This window comes from Bos grunniens, chromosome 4, assembly GCF_055505025.1.
Source record: "Bos grunniens cultivar Pamir isolate PY7600 chromosome 4, Bosgru_T2T1.0, whole genome shotgun sequence".
NCBI classification, from domain to species: Eukaryota; Metazoa; Chordata; class Mammalia; order Artiodactyla; family Bovidae; genus Bos; species Bos grunniens.
The window spans coordinates 65763438-65789180 of record NC_141168.1 but is presented as its reverse complement, the minus strand read 5'-3'; the positions used below and the strand labels follow the sequence as shown (position 1 = coordinate 65789180).

The window sequence follows — 25743 nt, the reverse complement described above, 5'->3', positions numbered from 1 at the left end:
TCTGGGTTTTATTTCAACTCCCTAATTTCCTGAGGGGAGGGAGGGAGCTTTATTTTACTCTGCTTCCCAGATGGCTCAGGAGTAAAGAATCCACCTGCCAATGCGGGAGATGTGGATTCAATCCTTGGGCTGGGAAGATCCCCTGAAGAAGGAAGTGGCAATCCACTTCAGTACTTTCGCCTGGGAAATTCCATAGAAAGAGGTGCCTGGCAGGCTACAGTCCCTGGGGGTCACAAAAAGTCGGACACAACTGAGCACAGCACACACACATAATACTCTACTCCAGTGTTCCTAAAGTCTTCTAAAGCTGCTCTTCATACCAACTTATCTGAATCATGTAAAACATTTTCTAAACATGCACATTTCTGATCCCTATCCAGAACTACTAAGAAATCAGATAATCACAATTAGACTGGTTAGCAGTTTGACAATTTTCCCCATATGATTCTTATGACCAGAAAAATTATCACAAATGATTTTTTTCACTTATTTATATTATGCTTAAGACATTTCCTCAATAGCACCATCTATAAAATTAAATAAACTTACTATGCTAAAACATATTAGATCTTTTTATTTGAATAAATATTATTTTCTAGGAACAAAAGATTATTTCTTCAGTTAATAATATATTTGATTCGGCCTGCCAGGTGGCACGAGAGGTAAAGAACCTGCTTGCCAAGGCAGGAGACACAAGAGACATGGGTTCGATCCCTTTGTCAAGAAGATCCCCTGGAGGAGGGCATGGCTACCCACTCCAGTATTTTTGCCTGGAGAATTCCATGGACAGAAGGGCATGGTGGGCTACAGTCCAACGGGTCACAAAGAATCAGACAACGCTGAAGGGAGTTCGCATGCCGTTCGTCGATTTACTTATGGACTTTACAAGGGAGAATTCAACTGCCACATCAAAAGAAACACTACATTTACTTTAACTTTTACCAGTACATATTAAATTAAGAACTAGTTAAAATGACTAAATAGTATTGTTGAAAAATGTGATTAAAAACAGAAATAATGGAATAGCTCTTTATGAAAATAAAGGCTATATATATTAATAGTTTTTCAATTAATTTTTAACTTGTATCACTGTGTCATCAAACAGTATTGTTTTTAATCCTCTAGTTCTCTCTCTTCACCCCCTATTAACATTTTCAAAAAAAATAAAAAGAGAACTTCACTCTCTGAGTAAGACCATAATAGTTCATTATCTCTGCACATCTCAGCAGCCCCACACCTGACTACATTAGGTCTTTTTGCACTTTTCATTTTTTTGGTCACAGAAATATTGTAAGTAATGCAATGAAACCACATACTCATCTGTATTTTCTCATACGGCCAATCCCTGACTCATAAATATTTCATTTATTGTTGTCTTAACTCTAGAAGAGATTTGCCTGTATTTTTCAAGCTTTATTTTGAAACCTCTCTCTTCTGAAAGTGATTCTGACCATGACTTTGGTAAAGTAACACACACTACCTCATACAAAGAACTTTGATTCAATACAATGACAGCTACCTAGACCAATGAACTGAAAAATTTTAAGACACAAAAATATAAAATTCACATAATTCTGAACTAAGTTATTTCACAAGGAAATTCAATATTATATGATAGACATATGCTTTCTGATACTTAAAATGGTAGGAATACTATTCATGTAAGTGCCTTTAGGTCAAAGAAAGTAAAGAATATGCAAGATGAGTTCAGAGAAGGCATTTGAGGAGTACGGGAATTATTGGTTAGTTGAGAATTTAAAAAATCACAGACTACTTATTCAAGAAGTTGAATAGTGGAAGCTAAAAAAGATTAAATTCCAAGAAAGAAACAGAAATGATACTGTTCAACTTACAACTCTTCCATATGATAAAGTGACAAATGTTACTTCTAAGTCAAGTCTCCTGTCAAAAAGATATATGTTCTGAAGGGAAAAAAAAAAAGAGTCAAATAGTCTACTAAGCCTTTCAGTATAATGCATTTGCTCATAGCAAGGAAGAAAGAAGATCAAGGGAGAGAACTCTGCTATTCCTCATTCTTAGCCTTTTCATGCATCTTCCCATCTCCTTCAGCTTAGACTGTATAATCTACAAAGTTTACATCAAATATAAGAACAGAAACATTCCCTGAAACAGACCCTGCAAAGTTGGGTCTGTTTTGTTATCTTAAAAATATAAATAAAGAATACCAGAACATCTAAAAAACATAAAGAAGCACCATGAGCAAATACAGTAGCAGATCCCCCTTACCCAAAAGCACAGAAAACCTACTTAAACAGACTTTCTGGCTGATTGAGAACATTTTCGTGATAAGTTTTCAAATTCATGATTCCAGTCAGATACTTCACCCATTTAATCATATCCTGGGCCTCTGGTCTACACATAACCTCATGTACCAAAGAGTAGATAAAAAGCTGTGGGTCATGTCAAATCTTTGCCTCATACTTAATGTTGCCTCTGCGAGTCACGATGCTACATGACTCTTCTACCTGTTGGAGAGCTTCCAGATATTTTTGCTTTGCCTTGATCTCAGAGAAAATGATTTGAACACTGTTCTTGGTTCACTAACTAGAGCACTGATAACTCTGCTGGTCATTATACTTATTATCCAGACTGACACTGTAATAATAATAATGACAAAAGTTGAGTAATTAATGAACTCAGTTCAGTTCAGTTACTCAGTCATGTCTGACTCTTTGCGACCCCATGAACTACAGCACGCCAGGACCCCTGTCCATCACCAACACCCTGAGTTGATGCAAACTCATTTCCATTGAGTAGGTGATGCAATCCTGTTGTTCCCTTCTCGTCCTGACTTCAATCTTTCCCAGCATCAGGGGCTTTTCAAATGAGTCAGTTCTTCACATCAGGTGGCCAAAGTATTGGAGTTTCAGCTTCAGCATCAGTCCTTCCAATGAATATTCAGGACTGCTTTCCTTTAGGATGGAATGGTTGGATCTCCTTGCAGTCCAAGGGACTCTCAAGAGTCTTCTCCAACCACGGTTCAAAAGCATCAGTTCTTCAGTGCTCAGCTTTCTTCATAGTCCAACTCTCACATCCATACACAACTACCGGGTAAACCATTGCTTTAACTGGACAGATCTTAGTTGGCAAGGTAATGTCTCTGCTTTTTAATATGCTGTCTAGCTTTAATATGCTGTCATAACTTTTCTTCCAAGGAGCAAGCGCCTTTTAATTTCATGAGTGCAGTCACCATCTACAGTGACTTTGGAGCCCAAAAAAATAAAGTCTGTCACTGTTTCCCCATCTATTTGCCATGAAGTAATGGGATCAGATGCCATGATCTTAGTTTTCTGAATGTTGAGTTTTAAGCCAGCTTTTTCACTCTCCTCTTTCACTTTCATCAAGAGGCTCTTTAGTTCTTCTTCGCTTTCTGCCATAAGGGTGGTGTCATCTGCCTATATGAGGTTATTGATATTTCTCCCGGCAATCTTGATTCCAGCTTGTGCTTCCTCCAGTCCAGCGTTTCTCATGATGTACTCTGCATATAAGATAAATAAGCAGGGTAACAATAGACAGCCTTGAGGAACTCCTTTCCCGATTTGGAACCAGTGTGTTGTTCCATGTCCAGTTCTAACTATTGCTTCCTGACCCGCATACAGGTTTCTCAAGAGGCAGGTCAGGTGGTCTGGCTTTCTCATCTCTCGAAGAATTTTCCACAGTTTTTTATGATCCACACAGTCAAAGGCTTGGCATAGTCAATAAAGAAAATGTTTTTCTGGAACTCTCTTGTGTTTTCAATGATCCAATGGATGTTGGCAATTTGGCCCCTGGTTCATCTGCCTTTTCTAAATCCAGCTTGAACATCTGGAAGTTCACGGTTCACATGTTGTTGAAACCTGGCTTGGAGAATTTTGAGCATTACTTTACTAGCGTGTGAGATGAGTGCAATTGTGCAGTAGTTTGAACATTATTTGGCATGGCCTTTCTTTGGGATTGGAATGAAAACTGACCTTTTCCAGTCGTGTGGCCACTGATGAGTTTCCCAAATTTGCTGGCATACTGAGTGCAGCACTTTTACAGCATCATCTTTTAGGATTTGAAATAGCTCAATTGGAATTCCATCACCTCCACTAGCTTTGTTCATAGTGATGTTTCCTAAGGCCCCTTGAGTTTGCATTCCAGGATGTCTGGCTCTAGGTGAGTGATCACACCATCATGTTTATCTGGGTCATGAAGATCTTTTTTGTATAGTTCTTCTTTGTATTCTTGCCACCTCTTCTTAATATCTTCTCCTTCTGTTAGGTACATACCATTTCTGGCCTTTATTGTGTCCATCTTTGTATGAAATATTCTCTTGGTTTCTCTAATTTTCTTGAAGAGATATCTAGTCTTTGCAAACAAGACCCAATTTCCAACTCAGTCAGTCTCTCCCATCAGGAAGCTTCAATAAGCCTTTTATCCTTCTCCATCAGAGGGCAGACAGACTGAAAATAACAATCACAGAAAACTAACCAATCTGATCACATGGACCACAGCCTTGTCTAACTCAATGAAACTATGATCCATACCGTGTAGGGCCACCCAAGACAGACAGGTCATGGTGGAAAGCTCTGACAAAATGTGATCCACTGGAGAAGGGAATGGCAAACCACTTCAGTATTCTTGCCTTGAGAATCCCATGAAGAGTATGAAAAGGCAAAAAGATAGGACACTGAAAGATGAACTCCCCAGGTCGGTAGGTGCCCAATATGTTATTGGAGATCAGTGGAGAAATAACTCCAGAAAGAATGAAGAGATGGAGTCAAAGCAAAAACACCCAGTTGTGGATGTGACTGGTGATGGAAGTAAAGTCTAGTGCTGTAAAGAGCAATATTGCATAGGAACTGGAATGTTAGGTCCATGAATCAAAGCAAATTAGAAGTGGTCAAACAGGTGATGGCAAGAGTGAAATCAACATTTTAGGAATCAGTGAACTAAAATGGAATGGGTGAATCTAACTCAGATGACCATTATATCTACTATGGTAGGCAAGAATCCCTTAGAAGAGATGGAGTAGCCATCATAGTCAACAAAAGAGTCCGAAATGCCATACTTTGATGCAATTGCAAAAACGACAGAATGATCTGTATTTGTTTCCAAGGCAAACCACTCAAAATCACAGTAATCCAAGTCAAAGACCTGAACAATAAGGCTGAAGAAGCTGAACTTGAATTGTTCTATGAAGACGTACAAGACCTTCTATAACTAACACCCAAAAAAGATGTCCTTTTCATTATAGGGGACTGGAATGCAAAAGTAGAAAGTCAAGAAATACCTGGCTGCTTCTGCTGCTCCTAAGTCGCTTCAGTCATGTCCAACTCTGTGCGACCCCATAGACGGCAGCCTACCAGGCTCCCCCATCCCTGGGATTCTCCAGGCAACAACACTGGAGTGGGGTGCCATTGCCTTCTCCAATGCATGAAATTGAAAAGTGAAAGTGAAGTCACTCAGTTGTGTCCGACTCCTAGTGACCCCATGGACTGCAGCCCACAAGGCTCCTCCATCCATGGGATTTTCCAGGCAAGAGTACTGGAGTGGGGTGCCATTGCCTTCTCCGAAGGAGAACTACTACTTGATAGAAATGAAACAGGAAGAAATAAGAAAAAATTTTGTCATAGAATTCTTAGAAGTCCATGTCAATTTTAAGCTCACAGTTCCAAGCCAGTGAACAAAATGCAGCATGGATTCTAGAAACAGAAACTTTAAAAGATATATCTATATTTATATCAACAACTATATGTGTGTGTGCTTGTGTGCACGCTTGGCAAATATAATCGTGAGCTCTACTGGCTCACTACCTGATTTTGGATGGTCTGTGAGGTATACATTTTTATAGTTTCAAATGGCTGAATCAAAATCAAAAGTATATCTTATGAAATATGAAAATTATATAAAATTCAAACATTAATGTCCATAAATAAAACTACTGGCACACAACCACATTCATGCACTTAGGTGCCATCCATAGCTGCTTTTATATTACAGTGGCAGAGTTGAATAGTTGTGACAGAGACCAATGGTCCACAACCTGTATTTACTATCTAGCCTTTTACAGAAAAAAAAAATTACCAACTTCCACATATATACAGTGGCAGAATTTATTTTGGGGGGCTCCAAAATCACTGCAGATGGTAACTACAGCCATGAAATTAAAATATGCTTACTCCTTGGAAGGAAAGTTATGATCAACCTAGATAGCATATTATAAAGCAGAGACATTACTTTGCCAACAAAGGTCCATCTAGTCAAGGCTATGGTTTTTCCAATAATCATGTATGGATATGAGAGCTGGACTATAAAGAAAGCTGAGCACCAAAGAATTGATGTTTTTGAACTGTGGTGTTGAAGAAGAGTCTTGAGAGTCCCTTGGATGCAAGGAGATCCAACCAGTCTATCCTAAAGGAGATCAGTCCTGAGTGTTCACTGGAAGGACTGATGTTGAAGCTGAAACTTCAGTACTTTGGCCACCTGATGCAAATAGCTGACTCACTGGAAAAGACCCTGATGCTGGGGAAGATTGAAGGCAGGGGGAGAAGGGGATGACAGAGGATGAGATGGTTGGATGGCATCACCAACTCAGTGGACATGAGTTTTGGTAAACTCCAGGAGTTGGTGATGGACAGGGAGGCCTGGCGTGCTGCAGTTCATGGGGTCACAAAGAGTCGGACACAACTGAGCAACTGAACTGAACTGAACATATATACAATGACTTGGCATGAAACTCTAAAATAAAAACGGTTTGGGATAAATATCAATATTTACTGAAATTATGAGATATTAAAAGTGAAATTATGAGCTTCCAGTCTCAGAAGACACTAACAAAACTAATTAGAAAATATCTTAAAAACAAAAAGCATTACACAGGGATTATTCAACCTCAGAAGTGATATTACATGGCAAGAAACACTACAGAAACATGACTCAAGGCTTTGATATTATTAAATTCTTAAAATGGGCTGTTGCAAATCTTCACCCCAACCCCCCCAAAAAAAACTAGGAACACTTCAAGATATTTAGATATGGAGAAAATAATAAAGAAGATATAAGCCTAGTGTTTGGGACAGTGGTAGGTTCTAAGATAACTGAGATACAGTCGAACTTCTTGATTCTTGCGTAGTTTACCTTCACCAAAAAGAAAAGTTATACTAAAATGTAAAATCAAATATGATTAATGAGAAAATCAAAGCTCAGGAATTAAAAAGAGGGCCATGAGTCACTTTAAATAAGTTCAGTCATGCAGAACCACTAGGTTAAAATTTTAAGGTGTCTTTAAAAAGTAGCTTGTATATGTTATCACTAAACTACACTCGATAACCTTGAAAGAGTTACAAACAACAAGAGCAGATGTAACACATAAGAGGGGACAAATGTTATTTTATTTTTTGAAGGTAAAAGGATTCTAGGAAATGAAGATCAGTGATCTTGACATTATTCCCCAACAAAATTCTACAACAGGTTACTAAACAGATGGTTTGTGAGCACTTATATTTAAAAAAAAAAAAAAAAAGCCTGCCATGGATTTGTTAAAAATAAGTCATGCTAAACCTTGTTTTCTTGTCTCACATGTTATTAGATGAGTGGATCAGAGAAATGCATTGGCTGTACAATGCCTGGACCAAGAAAGTATGGAGTAAGTCTTTCATGGCCAACTGTTAAGTCCACTTCCTATGTAACTTTGGGGGAAATTCTTGGATTAAGAGGCAAATATCATAGATTGGTCAAGTTTCTGCAGGTTTTGTGAGCAGAGGCACTGACAGCCTTTGTTCTAGACTATCTTTCTCATGGATGTCTGTATACCAAATTGCCTTTGAATATCCATAATACCTCCCTCTGAACAAAGGGAAGGTTTGCTTATAGCCCATTACAAAAGATCAGGGTTCCTAAACTTGAAGTTCCTCATCTGCAATACAGAGTGATACAGAGTGTACAACATGGACTTGGGCCACTCTGTGGAGCCCCTGATGGACTTAGGGGTGCATGCATGCTAAGTCACTTCAGTCATGTCGGATCTTTGAGACCCTATGGATCATAGCCTGCCAGGCTCCTCTGTCTATGAGATTCCCCAGGCAAAAACACTGGAGTGAGTTGCCATGGGCTCCTCCAGGGGATCTTTCCAATTCAGGGGTCAAATCAGTGTCTCTTATGTCTCCTGCTCTGGCAGGCAGGGTCTCTACCACCAGCACCAACCCCGGGTCTCCTGCACTGCAGGTTGATTGACCATCTGAGCCACCAGGGAAGTCCCTGAACTTGGGGGACAAGGAAACAAGCCAAGCATAAGGTTCCTGCTCTTCACTGTATCAGGAGTAATAAAGTCCTTTGTCTTCTATGCTAAGTCGCTTCAGTTGTGTCCGACTCTGTGTGACCCTATAGACGGCAGCCCACCAGGCTCCCCCATCCGTGGGATTCTCCAGGCAAGAACACTGGAGTGGGTTGCCATTTCCTTCTCCAATGCATGAAAGTGAAGTCACTCAGTCCTGTCTGACTCTTTGCGATCCCATGGCCTGCAGCCTACCAGGCTCCTCCGCCCATGGGATTTTCCAGGCAAGAGTACTGGAGTGGGGTGCCACTGCCTTCTCTGATACAGTTCCACAAAATAGTGTCTGACTAATTTGTTACCATGCAAGTAAAGTAAAATCTCAGATACTTCACAGTTCTGGACAACCTGTGACTCAGCTTTGCCATTGGTAAAATGGGGAAATAACAGTATAAATCCTCATAAAGACAGTATGAAAAATAAATTCACACACAAATTTCCTAGAAAAGTATCTACCGCTTAATAAATATTAGCCATTTTTATAATGACACTTATGATTAATTTCAGATGTATAACAGTAGGTAAATAATCCCATCCAAAGGATTAATGATAAATCAAAGAGCTCCTACTCACTGAGTTTAAAAAAGGCTCTATTCTTAACCTTGTTCTGATCAATATTTTCAAAAATAATTAAGCCTAGGTATTAATGTATTAATCAAAATTATGGATGACACAATTGTTAACATAGATAATAGAACCAAGATTTTTAAAAATCTTGACATGCTGAATACACTAAATGGTAAAGAAACAAATGTAACAGACATATAAATCCTATTTTTTTTACAATATTCAAACTGATATTAATTGCGATTTACATGAAATGAAGCAACATTCTAGTAGCAATGTAACATGACTGAAAAAAAATTGCAATTAGGTTACAGAAAAAATGAAGACAAATTTTCATTGCATCCTGTGTTGGTCAGAACATACATACGGTATGGTATTTAGCTCTGGACACATTTTAAAGGGAAACTTCAGCAAAGAGAAGCATATCCAGAGGAGGGTAATGAGAACTGTGAAGGGTAAAAGAAATCCACAGAGTGTATATAAAGGATAACCGAAGAAATATGACTTCTTTATCCTCAGAAAGGAAAGGTTTATTGATTATAAAAATTTTTCAGACATTTGCAAAGTTATCTATGTGAAATAGTCTGTGTAAAACCAAAAGGTGGAGTTAGAAATAATGGCTAATTGATTCCAATTCAATGTAAGGAAGAACTTTCTATCAATTAAATTTTGTCAATTATTGAATATTACAATTAGTTACTCATTCATGTAAGTTTTACAAAGCCACTAGCCAGGACTATGAAAATGGGGATTGCCTCTCTCACATACAGATATCTTTAAATTACTCATTTCTTACCTGTAAAAAAAGGCAACCCACAGAGGGTTTCTCCAGGCATTTTGTGTATTTTCATTCCTGTCTTGCCTCCCTGATTTCTGTTCCATTTCAGCCTAGTTGGCCTCTTCAAACTGACAATTTGTCCTTAGCAGCCCACCTGACTTTTTGATTTGAAAGTGAAAGTCACTCAGTTGTGTCCAACTCTTTGCGACCCTAAGGACTACACTCCATGGAATTCTCCAGGCCAGAATACTGGAGTGGGTTGCCATGCCCACCTACAGGGGATCTTCCCGACCCAGGGATCGAACCTGCATCTCTTATGTCTCCTCATTGGCAGGTGTGGGAGTACTGGTGTGGGCAGCCATTCCCTTCTCCAGGGACTCTTTCCAACCCAGGAACTGAATCCAGGTCTCCCGCATTGCAGGTGGATTCTTTACCAGCTGAGTCACAAGGGAAGCTCGACTTTTTGATTTACCTCTCTGATTATACTATTTTTCCATACACTGCAGTCCATAAGCCATCTGACAGTGGCCCCTGGGTAACTAACTCTGTCTCCATCTCCCACCTGATTTGGAAGGGAGAACAAAATTTTAATTTATTATCTCAAAGGTTTCAATTTTAGGATTCTTGGATTCTTCTTACTTCTTTTGCCACTTACAGATGGTGGGTGATCAGTAATCAATGAATAAACGAGTAAGTGACTGAATAAATGAATGGGTATTGTTAATCAACTGATAATGAGCTTCTTCTTCTTTAAAAGCTAACTACCTGAATGGGCTGTACATCTTTCAACTTGTCAAACAGATGAAAAGGAGTGAAAAGAACAACAAACACCTATGAGAACAAAGGAAAGAAGTATGAGAACAATAGAGACTAAGAGTGGAAATAGAAATGAGAGTAGACAGCTATGGAGAGGGCCCCAAACTAATTCTCAGAAAAGATCAAATAGTAAATGCTCTAGTTCATAAGCAAAGTCAATTTATAAGTCAAAATAAAATGCAATAATCTACAAAACGAACATACTTGAATAAGAAATGAGAGGAGAATTATAAACTCCTAAGAAATTATGATAGGAACAAGTGACTACATTCTCACGAAGGCAAAACTGATATACACAACAATTTGATGAATCTCAAACGCATAAGCTAGATGAAAGAAGCCTGCCTCTGAAGGTTACATACCACGATTAATAACACAGAGTTGAGTGTAATACGTACATATAGATATAGTATATACATATATATTATACATGAGTATTTTATACAATTTGTATAAATACATTATACAAGAGTCAGACAGGACTGAAGTATTATATACATGTATATAATGCATATAACACTTGTATATAACATATAACACTTCTCTATCCAAGGGATTCTCCAGGCAAGAATATTGGAGTGGACTGCCATGCCCTCCTCCAGGGGATTCTCCCAACCCAGGGATTGAACTTGAGTCTCTTATGTCTCATGCACTGGCAGGCAGGTTCTTTACCCTGGGGAAGCCTTATCCTGCTATTTGCATCATCATGGCTAGACCCTGAGCACATTATGCTGAGACAAGTCAGAGAGGCTTGTGCTGTCTGATACCACACATAAATGTGGAATCTAACAAAGTCAAACTTGTAAAATCAGAGAGCAAAATAGGTGGTTACCAAGAGATGGGGATGGGGGGATGAGATTGATGTTGTTTAAGGGTACACACTTGAAAGGAGTAGTAAATAAGCCATAGACATTCACTACACAGTATAATGAAGAGAGACAACAATATTGCACTGCAATTATGTGATGTGATAGATACGGCTACAATAGAGACCACGTTACAAACTGTAACATGGTGGACTTCACAAATGTAAACAGTGCTACAATATCAAATTCACTCAATTAAAAAGACTGTTGCTGCTGCTAAGTCGCTTCAGTCGTGCCCGACTCTGTGCCACCCCATAGACGGCAGCCCACCAGGCTCCCCCGTCCCTGGGACTCTCCAGGCAAGAACACTGGAGTGGGTTGCCATTTCCTTCTCCAATGCATGAAAGTGAAGAGTGAAAGTGAAGTGGCTCAGTCGTATTCGACTCTTAGGGACCCCATGGACTGCAGCCTACCAGGCTCCTCCATCCATGGGATTTTCCAGGCAAGAGTACTGGAGTAGGGTGCCATTGCCTTCTCACCTCCCCCAAAAAACACACTTTAAAAAACAAAACTCCAGGGACAGAAAATAGATCAGTGGTACCAGAGACTACAAGATGAGAGGAGCTGTTGACTAAAATTCACATGAAAAAATTTTGGAGCATGATGGAACTGTTCCACATCTTAACTGTGGTAGTGAGTATACAACTATGTTTGTGAAAACATACAGAACTGTACACTAGAAAGATGTGAACTTATTGCATACACATTTTCTTTAATTAAAACTTGAAAAATTTGTAGAGCTTAAAACAAATTTGTAAAGATGATCAATTAAAATGTTTTGTGTTGTTAATAAAGCACAATAAAATCATAGCAATATTTTCTTAGATCAGTTTCCCAAGGCAAAAGAAATAAAAGCAAAAGTAAATGAGAAAAAAATGGAACCTAATCGAACTTACAAGCTTTTGCACAGCTAACGAAGCCATCAACAAAATGAAAAGACGATCTATGAACTATGAGGAATTTGCAAATGACATGACTGACAAGGGTTTAATTTCCAAAATATACAAACAGTTCATACAGCTCAATATCAAAAAACCCAAACAATGCAATCAAAAAATGGGCAGAAAACCTAAACAGACATTTCTCCAAAGAAGACACACAGATGGCCAACAGGCACATGAAAATATGTTCAAGGTCACAAATTAGTTAAAAGCAAATCAAAACTGCAGTGAGGCATCACTTCACAGTGGTCAAAATGGCCATAAAAGTTAAAAAGTCTACAAATAATACAGAGTTCCTGGTAGCCTAGTGGTGAGGAGTCTAGGCTTTCCCTGTTGTATGACCCAGGTTCAATCCTGGTCTGGGAACTGAGATCCTGCAAGTCACACATGAGGTGGCTGGGAGAAAAAAAGAAGTCTACAAATAATAAATGCTAGAGAAGATGTGGAGAAAAGGAGATCCTCCTTCAGCATTGGTGGAAATGTAAATTGATGCAGTCACTTTGGAAAACTGTAGTGAGGTTCCTTAAAAAACTAAAAACTACTATATGATACAGCAATTCAATTCCTGGATATATATTTGGAAGAAACCAGAATTTGAAAAGATACATGCACCACGATGTCCATAGCAGCACTGTTTACAATAGACAAGACATGGAAGCAACCTAATCATTCGTCAACAGATGAGTGAAGATACAGAGTGAGTGAGTGAGTGAGTGAGTGAGTGTGTGTACACAATGAAATATTATTCAGCCATAAAAGAATGAAATACCACCACTGTAGCACATGAATGGACCTACAGATTATCTTACTAAGTGAAGTAAATCAGACAAAGATAAATATCTACACGATATCACTTATATGTGGAATCTAAAAAATAATACAAATGAGTTTATTTACAAAACAGAAACAGACACACAGACATAGAAAACAAACTGTGATTACCAAAGGGGAAAGGAGGACGGAGGGAGGGATAAATGAGTGGTATACAATTAACAGATACACAATATTATATAAAAAATAAACAAGGATTTACTGTATAGCATAAGGAACTATATTCAATATTTTGTAATAAACTATAAGGGAAAAGAATCAGAATATATAACTGAATCACTTGCTATACACCTGAAACACAATATTATACATAAACTATAGTTCAATTAAAAATAAAAAGATTACATCTGATAGTTTTCTCCTGAAAAAACAAAACAAATTATGTCTGATATTTAAACAACTTTGTAAAGATGAGCATTTAAAATATAACTTGTAAAATGAATAAATCATAGTGAAAGTAACAAGTAACAATTCTGAGAGAAAATTATCAGGATCATTTCTACAACATAGTAGCCAATACCTTATTTTAAAATGAAACATCAAATGTATAGCCAAATAGCTTTGTAAAAATAATCAAATATATTTTCAAATATATTATAAGTAGACATGTAAAAATAAAATAATCATTTGTATTCTATTTTAAATGTCCTCTCATAAAAATGTAGTTTGAATAATAAGAAAATAAGTATTAAATACTTTACTATTTATTCATAGCTTGTTACCATATATTCTCTATTATTGTACATTTGCCTTTAAAATTCGATCTTCTATAGTCATAAAAACAAGTTGTCTCTCAAAATAAAAACAATACTTATAATAATGATGTTCCTTTAATATAATAATACAAGTAAGCAAGTACTTAGTCACATTTTAGCATCTAGCATCGTTTCAGTCCAGTGGGAATGAGATTTTTCCAGGACACAATTAGAAGGATATCAAAGAGAACAGCTATGTAAAATCAAATACCAATTAGAAATAAAAAGTTACATTGCCTTTCTTCTACTTGTCCAATAGTTTCAGCAACAGACATGCAGGACTAGGGACAGTTTGAAATTACTGAAAATTACAAAACAGCACAGAATTGGAAGTGATACAAGGGCAACCTAAAAGCACACTTTTCTGAAAGTAGAGAAATATTATAAATAGATCAAGAAAATATAAATTTAAAAGTACTTTCTTTGGGACAACACAAAGGCTGTCAAATGAACTTTATTTTTAGTTACAGGAGTATACATTCTCTACAACGGGGGTCCCCAACCTCCAGAATCTAATGCCTGATGATATGAGTTGGAGCTGGTGTAATAACAATAGAAATAAAGGACACAATAAACGTAATGCCCTTGAATGATCCTGAAACCATTCCCCCTGCCCCACCCCTGGTCTGTGGAAAATTTGTCCTTGAAAATGGTCCTAGGTGCCAAAAAGGTTAGCTCTACAACATACAAGGTAAAATGTACTGAAAAATGAACATTTGCAAGCTTACATCACTGCTAAAAACTACTGCAATTCATAATCCCCTACCTTCTGAGACGCAATCTGTGGCTCCTTATTTGTCTACATATAGGCTAATTTGTCACAAGGAAAGTAGCCAGAATGAGAACAGACACTACACTACACACAGGACGGCACACTCGGCGGGGCATGCACACTTGGTGTAAATGCATGCATCACTTGACTAGGGGGTGGGGCAGCAAAGCAGTGAAGGAATAACTTAGATGAGGCTCTAAAGACTTTTCAGCAGTTCTTTAGGGAAGAAAAACAGATGTCTCAAGAAATGTGGGGCCTAACTTCCTATGTGGTGCACTGTATAAACCCTTGTGTTACTTACTCCCTTTAAGCCAAACTGCAGCAAAGACATGCAGCACCCCTACAGTTGGGAGTTGTGTTTTAATGTAGTACAATGCATAGATTGGACCATGAGGCAGCCCAACATTTTATGTCGGTTCTAAAAAATGTGTGTGTGTGTGTGTGTGTGTGTAAGGTCCATTAAAAAGGAGAGCTCTAATTTTAAAAAGACAAAGCTTATCAAACAGCTCATCCAACTGTACATTTTATTTCTGAGTTGATGCCACCAAAAGCTAAATATGTGAATGACCACAGGACCAAGGCAAAATTGTAAAGAAATGAATATTTATGGGATGTTAATGGTATGTGCTTCAGGGAACAGGATGCCAGGCAATTACTTATTTTTCTCAACCCTGACATGACCAACTCCACGTGCACTCACTTCTCCTCTCCCTGTCTCAGCATCCTGGTTAAACAAGGTGAGGCTCCGTTGCTGACCGGGAAGGAGGGGAGTGATGTGAAAATTCCAAGTGGGCTAAGACAAGTGAAGAAAAATTCCTTTTTAACCGAGCCCCCTGAGTTTCATAAGCAAAGATATTTATGGTAATTTTTTGTTGGTTTTAATTGTCTTTATTTTAGGAATTATCTTTTTCTCCCAGTCATTCTTACCTGTGTGTTTATATTGTAGTAAGAGACAACCTGTTTACAGCTTCAAATTTGACTTATGTATGTCATAAAAGGTTTCAGTTGAAAGTAACCTAAAAACTAATCCAATCTCTTTTTAATTTTGAAGGAAAAGATCCACCCAATATTGCACAATAGTTGAAAGTCAGACTAAGAAACTGGGTGCAGGTCTCCTGGCACTCACTGTGGAGCCCTGATCAGTAAACCAAGCAGGCCATGTTACTATCTGAGATAACTGTGCTTCCCAGGAGGAGTCATTTTCATCCACATTCTAATATGCATCACCATTATCAGAGAAGGCCTTTAATAAAAATATATTTCCTGCTTGGAACAAGGAAAAGAGAACACATTGGGACCTGGAATAGCCAGATGGTGACAAGAGGGCAATGATTACCTAAGGATCAGGATTAAAAAAAAAAAAAAAAGGCAGGCATAAGTTAGTAAGTTCTTTGAAAGGAAAAAGTGAGGTAGTAATATAATAAAGCCACACTGTGTCACTGTTCAGAGTTTTTCAAGGACCACACATTCACTCATGGTATAATAAGATATCAGAATTATTCTGAAAGATCTTATAATTTGTCTCAAAGAGGAAAGAGAAACAGGGAAATGAGACGAAGTAGGCAAAGACAGGCCTCTTTTCTCATTATCAATAGTGAGGATTACATACCCCTTTCTCAAGATATTTAGAACAAAACTGCTGAGCAAGCGAATACAAATTTTAAATATGTACAAAGTATGTGAAAGAGAACTCTACAGGACATTAGATTTACGAGAATAAAATCTGTGGATCCGTGTGGTATTATATGTACCAATGTGACCTGCACGAACCAAAGAATAGTATTTTAAATTCAGAAAGATGGACTTTCCAACAAATCATAAATCCTTAACCTGCTCTGTTAAAGATGGATACTGAAAGAATGAAAGAAAAGTTATAAATGATGATATGTGTGCCAATGCAAATAAAGTAAAACTATCTGTCTTATTATACCACAGAATAACAACAACAATCTAGATACGGTTTTAGAAAAGACCTTGACTTAACCCCTTTCCCTCCCTCTTTCCTCATCAACCCCCAGAAACACTTTGAATGCCCATGTTGTACTCATAGAATAAACATTAGGAACATCTATATACACTAATTATGCTACTCATATTAAGATGTTGTTGTTGTTCAGTTGTGTCCAACTCTTTGGGACCCCATGAACTGTAGCATGCCAGCCTTCCCTGCCCTTCATGATCTCCTGGAGTTTGCTCAAATTCATGTCCATTGAGTCAGTGATGCCATCCAACCATTTCATCCTCTGCTGTCCCCTTCTTCTCCTGCCTTCAGTCTTTCCAGCATCAGGGTCTTTTCCAATGAGTCGTCTCTTTTGCATCAGATGGCCAATGTATTGGAAACTCAGCTTCAGGATCAGTCTTTCCAATGAATATTCAGGGTTGATTTCCTTTAGGATTAACTGGTTTGATCTCCCTGCAGTCCAAGGGACTCTCAAGAGTCTTCTACAGCACCACAATTTGAAAACATCAATTCTTCAGTGCTCAGCCTTATTTATGATCCAACTCTCACATTCGCGCATGACTACCGGAAAAACTATAGCTTTGACTATATGGACCTTTGTCAGCAAAGTGATGTCTCTGCTTTTTAATACACTGTCTAGGTTTATCATCGGAGAAGGCAATGGCACCCCACTCCAGCACTCTTGCCTGGAAAATCCAATGGACGGAGGAGCCTGGTGGGCCGCAGTCCATGGGGTCGCTAAGAGTTGGATAAGACTCAGCGACTTCACTTTCACTTTTCACTTTCATGCATTGGAGAAGGAAATGGCAACCCACTCCAGTGCTCTTGCCTGGAGAATCCCAGGGACGGGGGAGCCTGGTGGGCTGCCGTCTATGGGGTCGCACAGAGTTGGACATGACTGAAGTGACTTAGCAGCAGCAGCTTTATCATAGCTTTTCTTCCAGATACAATGATGAGTTCTATGATTAAATATGTCAGTTCAATGGTCCTAAGCATTATGATATTGAAGCACTCAACTATTGTGCATTTTTTGTCCAAAAGCACTAATATCTACACACAACTTTCAAGTTAAGTTATAGTCTCAGGTCAAGAATAAAAAAGATACAGAAAACTGAACTTACAGCATGCTCACCCAAGATGAGAGTCATGTCTTGGCCAATACAGTAATGAACAGTTTCCCAAATATGGTATAAGACGAGTGCAAGATGAAAAAGTAAGGTGAAAAGGAATTCCAGTGACACACATACACAAAATGGAACAATGATACAGACAGAAGTAACCTGCTGGACCTCCACAAAGTCATACATTCCTTAATTCAATATTTAGTTTTAGAGTTCCTACCAAGTACAAGGCATGTTCTAAACACCGGATTAGAACAGTGCCCAAAAGAAAACTTTGTATCCATGGGATACACATTGTCATTGAAACTATAAATAAAGAAAAAATCTTTTAAAAGTCAGTTGATAGTGCTCTAGGGGAAATCAACATATGATAAAGGTGACGAGCATGAGCAATGACGATTTGTTATTTTAGATACGACAAGCAGAGAAGGCTGCCATAAGGATATGTTTGAGCTGAGACTTGAAGTTAGTGAAGATACCTGAGGACACAGCATTACAGACAGACAGAGGAAAACTCTGAAGTGGGAAATAGCTGATCCCATTTTGAGGAATGTCAAGGAAGTCAGTGTCTAGGGTTGACTGAATAAGAGGAAAATGATAGGAAATACTGTGAGACAGAGAGCAGGGGTCAAATAAAATGGACATTAGTAAGGTCCTTGTCTTTTATTTTCAGAGACATAAGAAGTTGTTGGAAGATTTACACCTTTCAAGAGTGACATAATCAGATAGATAAATCTTCAAAAGGTCACTGCTACTTGGAGAATAAACTGTTGTACCTGAAGGGAGAAAACAGGGAAAATTAAGCAGCTATTGCATCAAATCAGGGAGTAGCTGATGGTCTACCTGATCAGACGGGTAATGAGGGGGTAGTAATTAGGTGTATAAAACAAGATTTGGGGGGACATAATTTAGCTAAAGTAAAAGACCTAGTGAGAAAGGGGGGAAAATGAAGACAAAAAGGAAATGAAGAGCTAGCTACAGGCATACAAATATAGATCAACCAAATCCTGGAACATAAATTTGGGTGAAGTAATGGTGAGGAATATTTTTTAAGGATGTTGGGGATGTTTTTTTCTTTTTTAAATGAGATGATTTTATGACAGTCTACATATGCTAAGATGTTAAGATATTTGGATTAGTGTACTATAAGTTTCTCCTCACTATCTGCCAGCAAGAAATTTTATAAACACTTTCTCTGAAATATGTCTACCACAAGATTTTTTTCTTACCCCCTAAAATACACTTTAGGAAACTTTGTTATTTTTTCCTTAAATTGAGAAAAAGTTGCAAAGTGGTAGTTCTGTATGTGTACCAAAATGATACAAAACAAAAATGATGCAAAAAAGAAAACTTTCACAGAAAATAGCATCATAAAAGTTGAGAAGAAAGAAAAGAAAGAAATGGATACCAGAGAAACTATGTTCTTTGCAGTAGCATCCTTTCTTTGAGAAATTTAATGTCCTTAACCTGTTTTAAAATTTTTTTATGATAGTTTCATGGCACAAATCTTTCAGACTTGTTACAAAGAGCTTTAAAAAGCAACACTAAAAACTTAAATTTTAAACCAACATTATCTTCCACAAAGTATATTTTAAGGCTTCTAAGGCAGAAATCAAAGGAAATTGAGGAACATTAATAAACTAAAAATGCTGAGAGCTTTTAAACCCCTGGGGATTCATTTGCTTCATAGCAGTGTGCTTTTTCAACATTTAAATTTTATATGCTCTTGCTAATGAAAATAATTTGCTACAGCAGAAAGGAATGAAGATGTCAGCTCAGTATGACATATTTATCAATATAATGGAAAGGTATGTTCTGAAGATCCTTGATGGATTCCAGTGAAAAAAAAATAGTGTACAACTGTTTGGGAAGTTGAATTCATTCAGTAGAATATAGTTCCAGGAACACATATTTCAAATATCAAGGAATTAAAAAAAAAACTGAACTTGGACTCCACAGATAATTTGTGGACAAAATGGATTTTTTAATAAAATCTCACATTAAAATGTATTGAATTATATAAATTGAGGGAATGTAAGAATTCGAATTGTTCATGTAAAGGAAACTGGACAAATGATCAGATACAAGTCAATTTAGAGTGTAAACAATGTTCACAAGCCCAAAATGAAAAAAGTATTAGGATTCAATGTGAACTATAAGCTACAAATCATTACAACATAAAGTTGTTTTAAAATGAAATAGGAGTGATACAAACATACCTGATTTTACAGCATATCTTAATTTGGCTGCTGGACAAAATTTTGTCCAAATAAACACAAATTCCTAGTCACTCCAATTGCAAAATTGGGATTATGCACCTAAAAATAATTAGGCCAATATTTAACATTACAACTGATAAGACAGCAAGTCATTGAAGCATCTATTTAGAGAAAAAAACAGTTGAAAACCATTACTGCAAATAAGTCACCCACATACACAAGTTTACTTTTTATTTTAACATTAATAGTGTTGGAACATAATAAATCTAAATTTTCTCTGAGGATCTCTCTCCAGCATTTCAATATTCTAACACTGACTTGTTAGCTATAATATCTCTTTATATTTCACCAAAATTACTCTCCTTTTTTTGTGTATTTTGTCTGGAAAATTGGGGGCAGGGACTAGATGGAAATACAGTGCAAAGCAAAGAATATATATAACAATACATCAGAGGTAATGATAAGACAGAAGTAAATAGGCAAGTGGAAGTAAGTATCATTTAATAGATAGGAACACCTACAAGGAAAGACTATTCTACTTAGTAGTATTTATATAATTCAACAGTAATGAATTTTCATATAACCAATTCTGAGCTTAAAAAAAAAGTAATGATATGTTTAAGCAACCCTCCTAACTATGCTTAGTTAGGGTGTTAAAAAATAGTTATGAGACAAATGAAGTAGCTAACGTTTGGAACAACTTCATAAGAAAGCAACGAAAATGACTTAAGCCTCAAGGGGGAAAAGAGCCCAAAGAACTTAAATTATTTTTACCTGATAACACTCTGAAAGTGATATGCCTGGAGTCCAAGTATTGAATATGTTAAGAGATAAATGTCCACGTCATCCAAAAAAAGAAGAGACATTAACTATGGCATACAAAATTCAAATTACTCATTAAACTATCTGTGGACCATAAGCACTGGGATTTGTCTAAGTAAAGTTTCAAGAACCTGGATTACTTTTTCAGAAGGCTTAAGAAGGTAAACAACAATCTTTCTGGGTTGGATTTGATCAAATTTGTTAGAACTCTATGAATTAAGGACTACATAAATAAGGTTATTTTCAAAAATCTATGCAAATCTTAAAATCTTATTGGGCCTAAGATAAGAAATAAACTATCTTTTTATCAAAGGGCAGAATGAATCTGTGCACTGGTTAGAATATTTTAGATCCATTCATTTATCACTAAGAGTACTATGATATATCACAGAGTTAAAGAAAAAAATAACTGTGCCATGAATTAGTATTCAGTAATTATAATGAAATTAACATCATTTTGCAACTCAACAGTGATTTGCAACTTTGTTTAGCAACTCTCTTGCCAAGAGAACTTCTTACAAGTCAGTGGTCTCTCTGACTTCACTGAGAGACAGAAATACATGACCATTTCCATCATTCCATTTTCTATCAGTATTATAACTAATAGTTGATCTAACATGAGTGTCAACACAGAATGATAAGGCAGAGCAGCATAAATCTTTAAATGTATCACAAATGATATCTCTTTTATGTAATTAAGTACCATATCCCTCACATGTTCTCTTAAAATGTCTGGTAAATTTATCTGGTTATGTTCAATATTTTACTGTATGCTCTATGAGTCTCAATCAAGCCATGAAGGCATTTTCACATATTTAAACATACTTTTCATAGAGTACAATTCTAATAGTTATGCAAAGAGAGTTGTTTTGTGTTTCTGAGTCTTTGCTTGTACAAAAGGAATGTAACTTCTCATTATAGGTTACCTGTGATTTTAATGTTCACCTTTCTTCCTAATTTTATAATGTGTCACATACAACAATTTACCCCTATTTTAAGTTTATAGAATACTACAAGGATTTTTTTTTTCCCCAAGCAAACCCACTACACTACCATCAGTGCAAAGAAATGAAACTGGAAGACAGTTTACTCAGATATAACTATTAATCTATTCACATCATAATGTAATTAAAGGTCTCTTTTCATTTGAATATTCAGTTCTAGAATTCCTATCACGCTGAATCCTAAAGTATAAGTTGAGAAATTTTGAAAAATAGCTTAAAATAGTACATAATTGTTATTTGCATATATTTCCCTTTTTTTCTATTTTGGTATTAATTGTAGTGTAATGGTAATTTAATAAATTATGTATAAAAAAGAAAAGTTATTGTACTCGTATTTAAACTGAATTTAAAAATTATTCCCTTAATTTTTTGTATTCTTGTACTTAAAAAGTGAACTTTAAGATGATCTTTTAAAATTGAGTGTCTTCTGTCACCAACAGGGCTGTATCATCAGGTTTCTGGTCTCTTTAAAAGTTAGTAATTTAATCACAATTAAACATTTCTCTCACTTAGTTTTAGATAACAATGAAGCAGTGGGTTTATTAAAGAAGTACTGAACTAAGCAACTACTGAACATGGGTCTAGTCTAGTAATAAAATGGAAGGAAGGCAGAAAGGGGGAGAGGGAGAAGGAAAGAAGGAAAGAGAGAGGGAATGACTTTAAAAGCTTTAAAGCTGAAAATGACATTGTACAAACCTAATGATCACAGTGTACATAACTCCATACCCACTTTATTAATGCATACACAAATAACTCAAAATTGTAAATAATTGTTTAGCAGTATTAAACAAACACTACATTTTAAAATTCCAGGACACTGAGAATGTACCCATCCATAACTCACAGTGACAGAAAAGATAAACAGGACTTTTGACAACATAAAACATTTCCTGAGGTATGCCATAATGCAAAATTGAAGATGAAAATATCTCAAAGCTCATCTTTGTTTAGTATTGACCTCTAGCATAGACGTGCTATTAAACACACCCCTTCCGTCTCCACTGAAGCCTAAACAAACTATCTGAATTAGGAGAGTGTGCAAAGATGTGCCTTCCAGGCAAACTTTTGTTTTCCAAAAGTAAATCTCCCCAAATACTTCCAGCTGGAAAAAGTCCACTTGAGCTACTTGACACTAGAGCTTCACTTTCTCACCTTGGCTTACCTGCTACTACTTAATTATTCTTCTAAGCAGGCTCTGGGCAAGTTGGGGAGGTGGCTCTTTCAGCACTTCTGAATCCATGATGACTAGAAATATACACACCTAACACTCCCACAGGTCTTCCACGCCCTTTCTCCTTCCCGCCCTTCTGAGCACTCGCGTCGTGAAAGCCTGGCCACCTGGGAGCAAACAGTACTCGAGGAACAATCCTCAAGATCAAGAAACTGACTGGATTTCAACATGTGGTGAGAGAAACTGGGAGGGGGGGTGTGTGTGGCGGGAGGGATAGGAGCACTACAGACAGCAGCTGTCCATTAAGTGGTTTAAATCTGTTGGTTAAAAAGCTGAATAAACAAATACACAGATGGGTCTAGCTCCTTGGGGATTCCGGAATCTGAGGAGCCTCCCAAGCCGTGTCCAGTTCTGCCTCTCTCGCCCCGTCCCCGTGCAAAATGCGCGCGAGTTCCACTCTCAAATGCTCCAGACTCGCACGTGCCTTTCCTTCTCGTTGTTCCTAATGAGTTCACCCGCGCGCCAGGTGCTCTGAGAGACTCACCTAAGAGATCCCAGAGTCTGAGGACAGGAGGGCAACTTTTCCTCCCTGCTCTAGACCAACCCGAACACCCACGGCAAGGGACAGGTCCCCGCAGACGCTAGCCTTCATGTCAGGGTGTCGGGGCGCCTTCTGGCCGGCGGGGCGGGGAGAGGCGTGCGGGAGACACGCGGGCGCGGCCACCCAGTGGGTTCTGCCCGCGCCGCCGCCGCACGTGCGCCGCCGCGAGCGCGAAGGGGCGTCGGGCCCCGCGCTCCTCGCGGTAAAAGTCAACCCAGTGCGTCAGTCTGCCCTCCGCTCGCCCGGGGCCTCCGCGGACTTCCAGGTAAAAGTCAACCGAGAAGCCCTTCTTTTCTCCGAAAGGTATCTGCGCCCATCCCTCGTCCCCTCCCTGAAGAACCCGGAGGCGCGATTTCACCCCAAACCCACCCTCAGAGTATGGAGACCTCTCCAAAGCGGAATAAAAGTAAGACCAAGACATATCCCGGGTGAAGCGGGTCCTGCTAACCGTGGACAGGGGAAAGAGCGCGAGCGGGGGCAGCAGTCGAGATGCACGATCATCCCCAAGTGTCACTAGAGGCCAGGAGTTTCTTCACTGGAGAGGCAGGAGTGTCCCTTCTCTGCCTCCATTCCCCAAGAAGTACTTGTGAAATATACGCTAAAGTGTGTAACTTAAGAGACGAGAAGCGTGCACTTGCCCAACTGAGTAAATAAAGGTCAGCAGTTGGACAATAAAGTATGTGCTTCCAAACGCCAGATGTTTTTACTGTTGTTTCTCCTCCTCTGGGGTTGGGCGGGGGGGCGCGGAGAAGAAGGAAGAGACAACACACAATAAAAATAAAAGTAAACAAACACATCTGCTGTTTCCACACACATTTTCCTCCAGCCGCGGTCTGGAGTCTGTTGCCGGAGAAGGCAACATTTTCGAATACAAAACTAAAAATCATCCGTGAGCCAAAGGCAGCCTCCCCTCTCTGGACGCCCCCTTCCCCTCAGCACAAAGCTACATGAAAAAGAACAACAAGTGGTGATGTTAGGTCCGGAACGCGACCTCGATGCCGAGCCGAAATTTGACACATGTCACACTCGCCCAGCCGCGCCGAGCTCAGCGACTGGGGCGAAACTTTGCTGCCGCCGCCCCGGCAGCAGCGCGGAGCAGAGTAAAGTCGAAGCCCGGCCCGGCATAGAGGTGGCGGGGACGGCGTGAGGGGCGGAGGTGCCGCGCGCCAGAGTGAGGGTGAAGAAACTTACCGCTACCGGGGACGCTGGGCAGCGTCCCGGGAGGTGGCACCCGCGGCGCCGAGGCAGAAGCCCACAAACAACACACCCACGCGCGAGTCCCGACAACTGCTGCCGCTAGTCGGGGCGCGCCCGGGAGGGGGGGGGCTGGTGGAAGCCGCAGCTGGCGGACTCGGCCGCCGCATAAATAACCCGGACCGGCGCTCACGGGCTGGCTGCGCGGGGTTGGAGCCGGGGCGCAGCGGCCGCCGCAGAGCTGCACGAGCCGGCGTGTCTCGCGCTTTCTCGGAGGCTCGCGCTGTCTCGCGCTGCCGCTCCCCCCACCCGGATCTGTGTGTGTGTGTGTGTGTGTGTCTGTATGTGTGTGTGTGTGTCTCTATGTGTATGAGTGTGCGCTGGCGGGCGCGCGCACCCGGTCGCGCGCGCGAGTTGTTGGCAATGCAAACTGTACACACACGGCGCACGGAGCCGCCTCTTCTCGGAGGGGCGGGGTGGGGGAAGGGACGCCTCCGAGGATTCTAAAGTACTGCTGGGCCACTTGTTTGTGTTTATTTTACTTTGCCTTGTTATTGTTGACTGTTGTTGTTGATCCCCAAAGTGATTTGGAACCAGCTGGCTAGGATACCCATCACCCCAGCCACCTATCTCCCCGCGTTCCCCCAACTTCTTTAAGGGAGGGGGAAGCGCGGCGCAGAATATTGTTCGGATTTGCAGTGGAGCCTCCTGGCTGACGTCAGGTCCACCTGCTCTGTAAACAACTCGCTGGAGAACTTGTTTGTTCGGCGCCAGATCTTCCCCCACCCCCACCTTTCTCCCCACCTTCTGCTCCGCCCCCTCCCGCTCGGCCCAGACGGCGAGTCGAGGAAGGGGGTGGGGAGGGAGGAGAGAACAAAACCTTATGCTGTATTGGCAAAGCTGAGTTGTGTCTGCTGCTTCTTGGCAGTCCCTAAAGTACGTCCTCTCAGCAGACGGAGCTGCTGGCAAATGAAACAGGGAATTCCAAGTGAAGTGCAGGAAGCCTCGAAG

The 25743-nt window shown here is 39.3% G+C and overlaps 1 protein-coding gene across 39 annotated transcripts in view; it reads right to left on the bottom strand.

The window, feature by feature from the left end:
* The window catches only part of FOXP2 (forkhead box P2), a 665882-nt gene extending 640692 nt beyond the window's left edge, over window positions 1-25190 (bottom strand). For 12 of the 39 annotated variants that reach the window (XR_015162586.1, XR_015162588.1, XM_086396701.1 and 9 more), the window contains exon 1: window positions 24730-25107. The gene's annotated coding sequence lies outside the window, so the exon portion shown is untranslated. Of the gene's footprint in view, window positions 1-24729 lie in introns of all 39 variants that reach the window. The other 27 variants (XM_086396693.1, XM_086396699.1, XM_086396659.1 and 24 more) reach the window with 10 other exon arrangements.
* Between the last annotated feature and the right edge of the window lie 553 nt (window positions 25191-25743).